Source organism: Aedes albopictus, chromosome 3 (genome assembly GCF_035046485.1).
Source record: "Aedes albopictus strain Foshan chromosome 3, AalbF5, whole genome shotgun sequence".
NCBI lineage: Eukaryota > Metazoa > Arthropoda > Insecta > Diptera > Culicidae > Aedes > Aedes albopictus.
The window spans coordinates 299,534,116-299,542,936 of record NC_085138.1 but is presented as its reverse complement, the minus strand read 5'-3'; positions in this window follow the sequence as shown (position 1 = coordinate 299,542,936).

Here is an 8,821-nt window from a genome sequence, read left to right as displayed (position 1 = left end):
CCACCAATCGATTCAGCACACTTTTTCCAAGCGAAAATGGTCTCAGCCGTTGGCAGAACCCGTTACCCAGCTGAGAAAATGAATTTAGTCGTGTTTCGGGTTCAATTTTTCCCACTGTGCGTCGGTTTCATTCCCATCGGACGTTTGGCGTGTGCACATTCGGTTCGCCGAAGGCCCATTTGTTGGTAGCGCCGGCGGGGCCATGTTGCTGCTCGGTGTCAGGGTCTGGCTCTGTGGTATTGAAACGTTGCTGAGGTTCGCTTCGGGTTGTTTCGTAGCGACGATTGCTGCTTCGGCTGCTTTCGCGCTTCTGGTCATTGGCTTTAGTCCCTGTTGACTTGCTTCCTTGGGCTTCGGCCCGAAGAGCTTCGCAAACGATGGCTTGGGCTTGCTAGTGGTGGGTTTCGGAACAGTGGGAGTCGTGTCGGTTTGCTTAGCTACATTGGCGTAGGTCTTTTGTACAAGTAGTTTCTTGTTCTGCACACAAGAGATGCCATTGTGCACGAATTCGGTGCAGTATCGACACGTTTGGCGCTGCCCGAAGTATACCACGTTCGTAGCTTGCCCATCGATGGTAACGTAGCTCTCGATGTTGCGTTTTAACAACATTCGTGCTATCCTAGTACCAGTTGACAGTCCAGCAAATCGAAACTTACTGTCCCATACCTGTTCGGTGATTGTGAGAACCTCGCCGTAGGAGCTGAGAAAGTCGGCGATTTTCTCATTTGACACGTCCTCTGACAGGTCGGTTAGTTTCACCTCCACCGTCCCATCCTCGAGCATGATTCGGAGCTTGTAGCTTTTTCCATCCACCACTGTTTCATGCTTGTTGTCGTGTTCGGCAACAATTTGTTGTGCCAGTTCCAGGTCGACGACCTTCACAAAGGCACATCCGAGTGCTCTACTCGGCTGCAGTCGAACAACTTGATCATGATTGAGGCCCAATGTTGAGCCAACAAAATCATGAAGCTCCTCGAAAGATGGTCGTTTCGGCACGTTTGCATAGTCGATGCGAAACGTGTTTTCGCGTCGAACACTCATTGCGGAGACACCCGCGATACTACGCGCGACGAATGTTTAACACGAAACGAGGTTTACGATAGAAAACGGAAAGAAAAAAAACTCGATAGCTTGCGTGCGGCTTCCAACGAGAAACACAACTACTCTGCTTGGAAGTTGAGCGCGTACTGCAATAATCATAAAATCTCAAAATGTTTTCATCTCAAAAAATCCGTTCCCCAAATTGGCTTCCAGAAAAAATATAAAAGTGTGGGGATGTTCAAAAAATAAAAATTAGAAAAATCAAAAACTGAAATTCACGAAATCGAGAAATTGAAAAGAATCATCTTCCAAAACATGTTTAAATCGATTTTAGATGACGAAAAATGATATTTAGATCAAAATCAAAAATTTGGGTATTAGAGGGTTAACGTACTGACAGTTTCCAATAAAACGTATGACAGTTGATGTTTACTGAGTGAAAGATTTGTGAGAATGTGGCATCATCAACAAAGCTTAATTAGGCAGCGACAGCTACCAAAGATGTTGTGAATCTGATAATACGTGTGCATGTGCAAGCCAATTAGACTTGGATAGTTAGTAGTTAGTGTTGATTACATTTCAAGCAGAGCTGGGTCTAGTAAATTTCACAGCGCCGGAGAGCAATTAAAATTTAAAAAAAAATATCCAGATAAGGACGGGAGCCCATTGACGGACCAATGTGAGGTGATCGAAAGATGGAAGTAGCACCCCAGGTAACAATTTGATGTTGATTAAGCGCTTCTCTAACTTATGCTAATCAGCCTTAATTTGAACAAAAACTGAGCAAAAGAACTGTAAACATTTGTTCAGCTCTTATACATCCAATTTTGGTGATTTTATCCAGCCATAGGTTGATTTGAGCTCTCCATGAAGCTGGATTAAGGTTGAAGAAGCACTCATATCCGAGCGAAGAACGCTTTTCAGCCTTTATTCAGCAAATGGGAATGATTTATGATTCTATTTATAGAACAGACAAGGATCAGTCGAAGCTTTAGAGTCGCTTATTCATCTTCAGTTCAGCAATTCATCATCACTTATGCAGCACTACAAATAAAAAAAAATAAGTCCCACAGAATTTAAGCCAGAATTGCCATGACTCTTGGTGTAGATGTAGAATATTAGTTCATAGCTGCTGAAATTGAAATATATAAATGTTGATTATAATTGAGAATCGAACTTCGGTGCACTGATTCATAGTCACTTACCTTAGCATCTGCTCTACCTGAAATGGTACGAGCTTAGTTATTTGTGAAAGAACAAGCTATACCGTCATGTCTGAATAAAGGTTGAACAATTTTGAACAAAGGCTGTGTTGAGGTTGAATAAGCGGTGAAAGTGCTTTGTTACGAATGCATGGACTAGCTGTCAAATCATCATTGTTTTGTTTACAGTTCAGTGCTCCTCGCTTCGCTTATCACAAAACACCGCTGCAGTCAGAGAAAATGAACAGAAATACAGGTAAATAGTCATAATTAATATTCCACGGTGTGGATAACAAGTATCTGTTATCTATTTTTAGAGAACGCTGGTTGTTTCGCCGTTGTCGAAAAGGTAGAACGCGGAAAAACCGACGACATGCTCTAAATTATGAATGCTACTTGTAACTCAACCCCATAGATAGTTTTGAAATCCTCAATATACTTCTCAAACATCAGTTGAGCAAAAAAATCAGTTGAGCAGTTTTTCGATGTTGTTAATGAGCATCAGTTGAACAAATAGTTACTGCCACAAATAACAACAAGAAATGCTTTTAAACACGCTCATTTAGAATATCTTTTAAGGCAACAATCCCTACGTTATTATGAAAATTTCTCCATTCTACTCCCTTCCAAAATGATAAGCACTTCATTCCTCTCATAGATCGATGAATTTCTGATGGAAGTTGGGTATTTATGAGGGAAGTTGTTAATTTTTCAATGTCCCGAGCACACAGTTTTCCTTCGTATCCGCGACTTCCATCTGGCCATCCAATTAGACACCGTTTCATAATTCCAAGCTCAAGCAAATGAAGGGAATCTGCTACCCCAAAATCCTTAATCATGTCGAAACCAGGTACTTTCAAAATTGGAGAATTGGAGACGACAAAGTCCTTGACAAAACCCCATTCTTTATTTTCAGAAAATATATATTTTTTTAAATTTCTTTTTATTTGTGAATTTTAATTTAGGCTAATTCTTCACACCCAGAAAATATGGTCTTCAACACTTTTTTATATTTCTCACGTCTTTTTATTTAATTGCGGTAATACGTATCATTCATTTTGAATGTTATTTTTGATTTACAATCCATTTTTGTGAATTATTACGATCCGCACAACTTTCTCACTGATGGTTTGTTATTATCATTAAAGGCTGAATAAAAGAGTCCTAGCGCATAACTTTCAATATTGTAGAAAGGCTGGATAAATGGATATAGAGAAGTTGGATAATCTTCTATTGAGTATCATATTCAGCATACTTTGATAAGCTGAACAAAAGATGCTTTGTAAACTCAACAAGCTACTTTTCAACTAGATGTTCAGCTTGTCTGGGAGATTATTGAAAAAATAATCAAGAAGAACAGCATTTGAACCAATTCAAATTGGATCATATATTTTATATGGTGAAAAATTTTGGTGATGAATGATTAATGATTGATTAATTTTTTTTCTTATGATTATGATTACTGATTAATGATTAAATTGCGAAATCAGTGTGATTAAGATTAATGATTAATGATTAAATAAGAAATTTTGGTGATTATGATTACTGATTTTTGATTAATCTTAATCATTAATCATTAATCATGATTATATTTATGATTAATCATTAACGCTCTGGTATCAGCCTTACTTAAAAAATATACAGGAAATCCAAAAGAAATTCAGTCAGAATTTTTTTCACAAAATCTTCTAGGGATTTCTTCAGACTTCTAAATAGTCGGCGTTAAGTCAGAGAGGACCATGTGTCTTTTACCTAATTTCTAGAAAAACGACTTTTAAGTTTGCAACTCTATAAGTTTTGAGTTTTTTAACAAATTTTCTTGAATTTTTGCCATAAATCTTAATAACTATTCATCAAAGCATCGCTCTGTATTGATCGCGAAAAAACGTGAAAAAAGGTTGAAACCGAGAAATTGCAAGGTAATTTATTGTACTTAGTCCACTCTGACTGAACGATTTTGGAAAATCTACAACCAAATTCACACTCAAGTTTGTACATATTTGATGATAAAATAATGCACAAGTAGGACAACAGTTAATAGGATAGATGTATAATGTGAGTAGAAAGTTTGAAATTTGATATTTCTGTTATTACACTGTTGATTGCCATTTTTAATTTTTACGTTCAGTCAGAGTGGACCAAGTACAACAGTTCAATATTACATGAAGGGTAGTCAATTAATGAGCTATTTAAGAATTCTTAACTTGAACATTCAATAGCTAACAACTTTTGAACGTATTTTCATAGTTCGGTACGTTTTTGAAATATTGTACACACTTAAATTAAATCGCCGACCTCAGCAAACGGATTGCCGAGAATCCAACAGCCGAGAGTCCGGTAATAATTTTCACTGAATCTCGGTAAAGGTTTTACCGAGATGTCGTTAAAACTTTGCCGAGATCTCGGTAATCCAACTTTTTACCGAGATTTCGGCAAAGTTCACCGAGACTCGGTAATGGTTTACCGAAATCTCGGTAAAAAATTTACCGAGAATCAGTAAATATTTTACCGAGATATCAGCTGTTGGATTCTCGGTAAACCGTTTACCGAGATCAATTTCTGAATTTAAGTGTGTAGTTACACAGTTCATAATAATTTATTCAGAAGACCGGCGTTTTTCAGACATTCGTTCAGACACAATTCTTAAATAATCGGTGAAATCAATTTCTTCATGAAACGGGTATTGATACATTTCAGTATGATGCCCAACAGCTTCTGAACAAACATATTTTGATTTGGAAAGGAATACGAAGAATAAGAGAGATTTATTAGAGACACATGAAAAATGAAAATGAATAGGGTAAACGCTTCCTTAGTGGAGGTAGTATTAATAGTGGTGGTAGTGGCAGTTTAGCACTAATTCAACCAAAAAGCTCGCAAATGATATTGTTACCACCATAATAGGAACCGTGTACCTATAGTGATTTATTAGAAAAACCTGAAATAAACAAGGGTTTTAACATTTTTTCTAGCAACTACAAATGAAAAACTACCGATTAACGTTTTCATCCTTTTTATTTTGTGATATTATTAATTAAATTAAATTATTTTACTACAAGGAACTACTAATAGCACCACTATTAATAAGGTTACGGTAGCACTTACTTGCTTCGTTTTAAGTAGGATTAAAACACTTTGCTTAAGATGGCTTCCGTTTCCCTACCTACAGAGTGACTCATGAGGGTAAATAAATAATTTTTATTTCAATTGGCTTCTTTAACGGTGTTGAGATAATCCGATATTCTGAATCTGCATGTTAAACTGAGCCGAAATCCAAATTTTCATGAATTTCGGAGCCCGGGAACCTATTTAAAAATCAATTTGAAGTTTGTATGGGAGCGATTTGTCGAATCACCCCTTGTCGCAGTTTATACTGGGCGGAGCTGTCAAAAGGTGATTTCAAAAAATTTCTTTGAAATTGATTTGAGGTACCGTCGATGGGGGTGACAATGGGTCTGGGGGGTGAGATTGGGTCAAAACGGGGAAACATAAAATTGGAAATAGCTCATCAACTATCGCTAATTTATATTGATAACTTTATATTATTTCAAAGAGAAGATGTTTTTACACGTCATGATGCAGAATAAGATGTTTAGCAATAATCTTTTTTTTTGTTAAATTTGTGGTTGAACTTATATGATGAAACTACTAGTAAATCACTCTGTCAAAATTTCTCCTTCGCAATGTTTCACACAGCCACCTAACCATAAATTTTCTTATAAGTGGTTAGCAGTAGGTATTACCTGGTTGATGCAACGAAGAAAGTGGGCTGTGAATGCACTTTTTATTTAAAAAATCAATATTTTCGACCCTATGTCTAAATATTAAGAATGGGGGTGAGATTGGGTCAAGCAAGTTATCGAGCGCACATAACCTTAACTAAAAATTCAACTTGTCATCCAGTCACCATTTGACGTTAGAGTGGTGCCATGTTTACCGTTTCTCCATAAAAGCACGATTTTTTTCGAAAATATGTCGAGGAAGTGTCAAGAGAGTGTGTTCATACGTTTAGTGCCTAAAATCATTTATAACAATAAACCCATGCGTTTGGACAGCTCCTCAGATCATCAGCTAATCTTTAGTGTACTGCAATATCGTAAGCTCACAAAATAGACTTGATAGCATTTTTCTTCTCCACTCATTTTTTAAATTTTAAGGAAATATCGTCAAACTACCAGACGGTAGAGGCCTTCAGGAAATACTGGGGCCATAAATATAATAATATGACAAAATATCGAAAGGCGAACGAACGACGAAAAATATCATGTTTTTTTTCAATAAATCTTTCAATGCGCCTCTCCCTCATTGTAATCCCCCCTCCTCTCATAAAGGTTGAAACTTTAAATCAGGATGATTATGGTGGCTAAAAATGGCAATACAACATGCAAACCTTATTTTATCAAATTTCAACCATTTTTTCGATGGTATTAGCCCTTTTAGGTGGATTTATCATCTGTTAAAATTACTTATTTTATTCGTTTTTATTCGTCATGGTTACATTGTATTTTAAGTAGGTTTACTAGATATGATCAATAAAATTAACTTGTATTCTTAGATAGGCGACTTCGAATACTTTGACCCATTCTCACCCCCTCTAAGGGGTGAGATTGGGTCAATTTTCAATCATTTGTAGTTTAGTAGACAATTCATATAATGTGATACTTTCTTGCTAAACTATCATTACCATATAGAAGAGTATACATACCAAATAAAAAGTTATTCCGACTTCAACTGCATTTGTTATTTAACAAACAATCTTTGAGTATCTTTTTTTGACCCATTCTCACCCCCAACGACGGTACCAAAATAAGGTTCTAAAAATCTGAAAAAATTCATAGTGCCTCAGAAAAAGGTGCTCTTTCGTATAAAATCGAAAAATCAGTATAATTTTCTTAATTTAAAACCCCAATTGCCTTTTAAAACTTCTCAAAGTGTTCTTGTAACGACTTTTCGAACCCTCTAAGCAGAATACCCTCTTCGAATGAGTATAATCAATTTTGTACCTTTTAATTCTGTCTTATTTTGCTTATCCTTTGACAGGTACCCGTAAGAATTAAAAGATACAAAACTAATTATACTCATTCGAAGATTCTCAAAATGTGTTTCCGCATTCAAAACTAAGGGACTCTATTTCGGCAGCTATGTTCTCTTCATCATGTGCCTTATAATACCTGTTAAATGCAAAATTTCTAAATACTTTGCCATCCAAACTAAACTATACGATCAAGTTTCAGGCAATTTGGCCGATAGAAACCGCTCATGACGAAGAGAACAGAATTATCACAAATACCAAAATCACGTATCTTAACTCTCTCAGTACTCAGTTAAGTTACGTTAAGTACCAGTTAAGTTTTAAAGTCCTACCTCGGAATTTACACTAAAAAGTTTCAATAAATCCACCTCTAAAAACTAAAGTAAGGAGAATCTAGATCAAATCGCTTTTCAGATTATTTCAGTGCTATAGGCCGCTGCCTTGCTACAGGGGATAGACAAAATGATCGGGACAGGCAAAATTTTCACTTTTTAAAAAATGTTCAATAAGCTGTAACTTTTCGACAAGTGCACCTAATATTTTCAAATTTTTACTGTAAGTTCCTCAACAAATTGTGTATCAGTGGAAAAAATTTGGAAAAGATCGGACAATTCTTCACGAAGTTATAAAGATTTTTGAAAAAGGTAAAATTATCCGATAGTCAACTTTGAGCTGTTATATCTCCGAATTCAATTAACCGAATGTAATGAAATTTTGACCATTTATGACATATATAATAAACTATGAAAAACCACCGATTTAACTTGATATTCTTAACACGGAAGAAAATTATTACGATTAGATTATTTTTCTAATAAAACATCAAATTATCCAAAACATCAACATCGTTTCAAAATTCAAGATACAAATTATAGTTCATTTAGTTTCCCTCTAATTGAATTATATATGTATAAATGCGTTTTGAAGGAAAGTAACAACATAACTGCCAATGAATTGAAAAAGTAATGGGATGCATATTAAAAATAGACCAATTTACTAAAAAATCGTGAAAAAAATAAAACCGCTATAACTTTTTCGCTTGTTTAAAATTTCAAGCTAAGTTAAATGTTTTTCAGAGTTCATTATATAAGTCATGAATGATCAAAATTTCATTGCAATCGGTTCATTGAATCCGAATATATAACAGCTCAAAGTTGGCTATCGGATTTTTTTTTATCTTTTTCAAAAATCTTTATAACTTTGTGAAGGATTATCCGATTTTTTCCAAATTATGTTCACTGATACACAACTAGTTGAAGAACTTACAGTAAAAATTTGAGAATATTTGATGCACTTTTCGGAAAGTTACAGCTAGTTGATCATTTTTCGGAAAGTGAAAATGTTGCCTGTCCCGATCATTTTGTCTATCCCCTGTACAATAGATGGTAGAACAATATCATCACATATATCTGAGCGGGGAGTAGCTGGGAGCGATTTGTAAGACACCTTGAAGTTGAAGTATAAGAATTTCTCGTAATAATAATAATATGATGTTAATTTTGAAGCCAAAAGTGTTATTTTGATCTCTTTTCCCATTGCAGGTGCA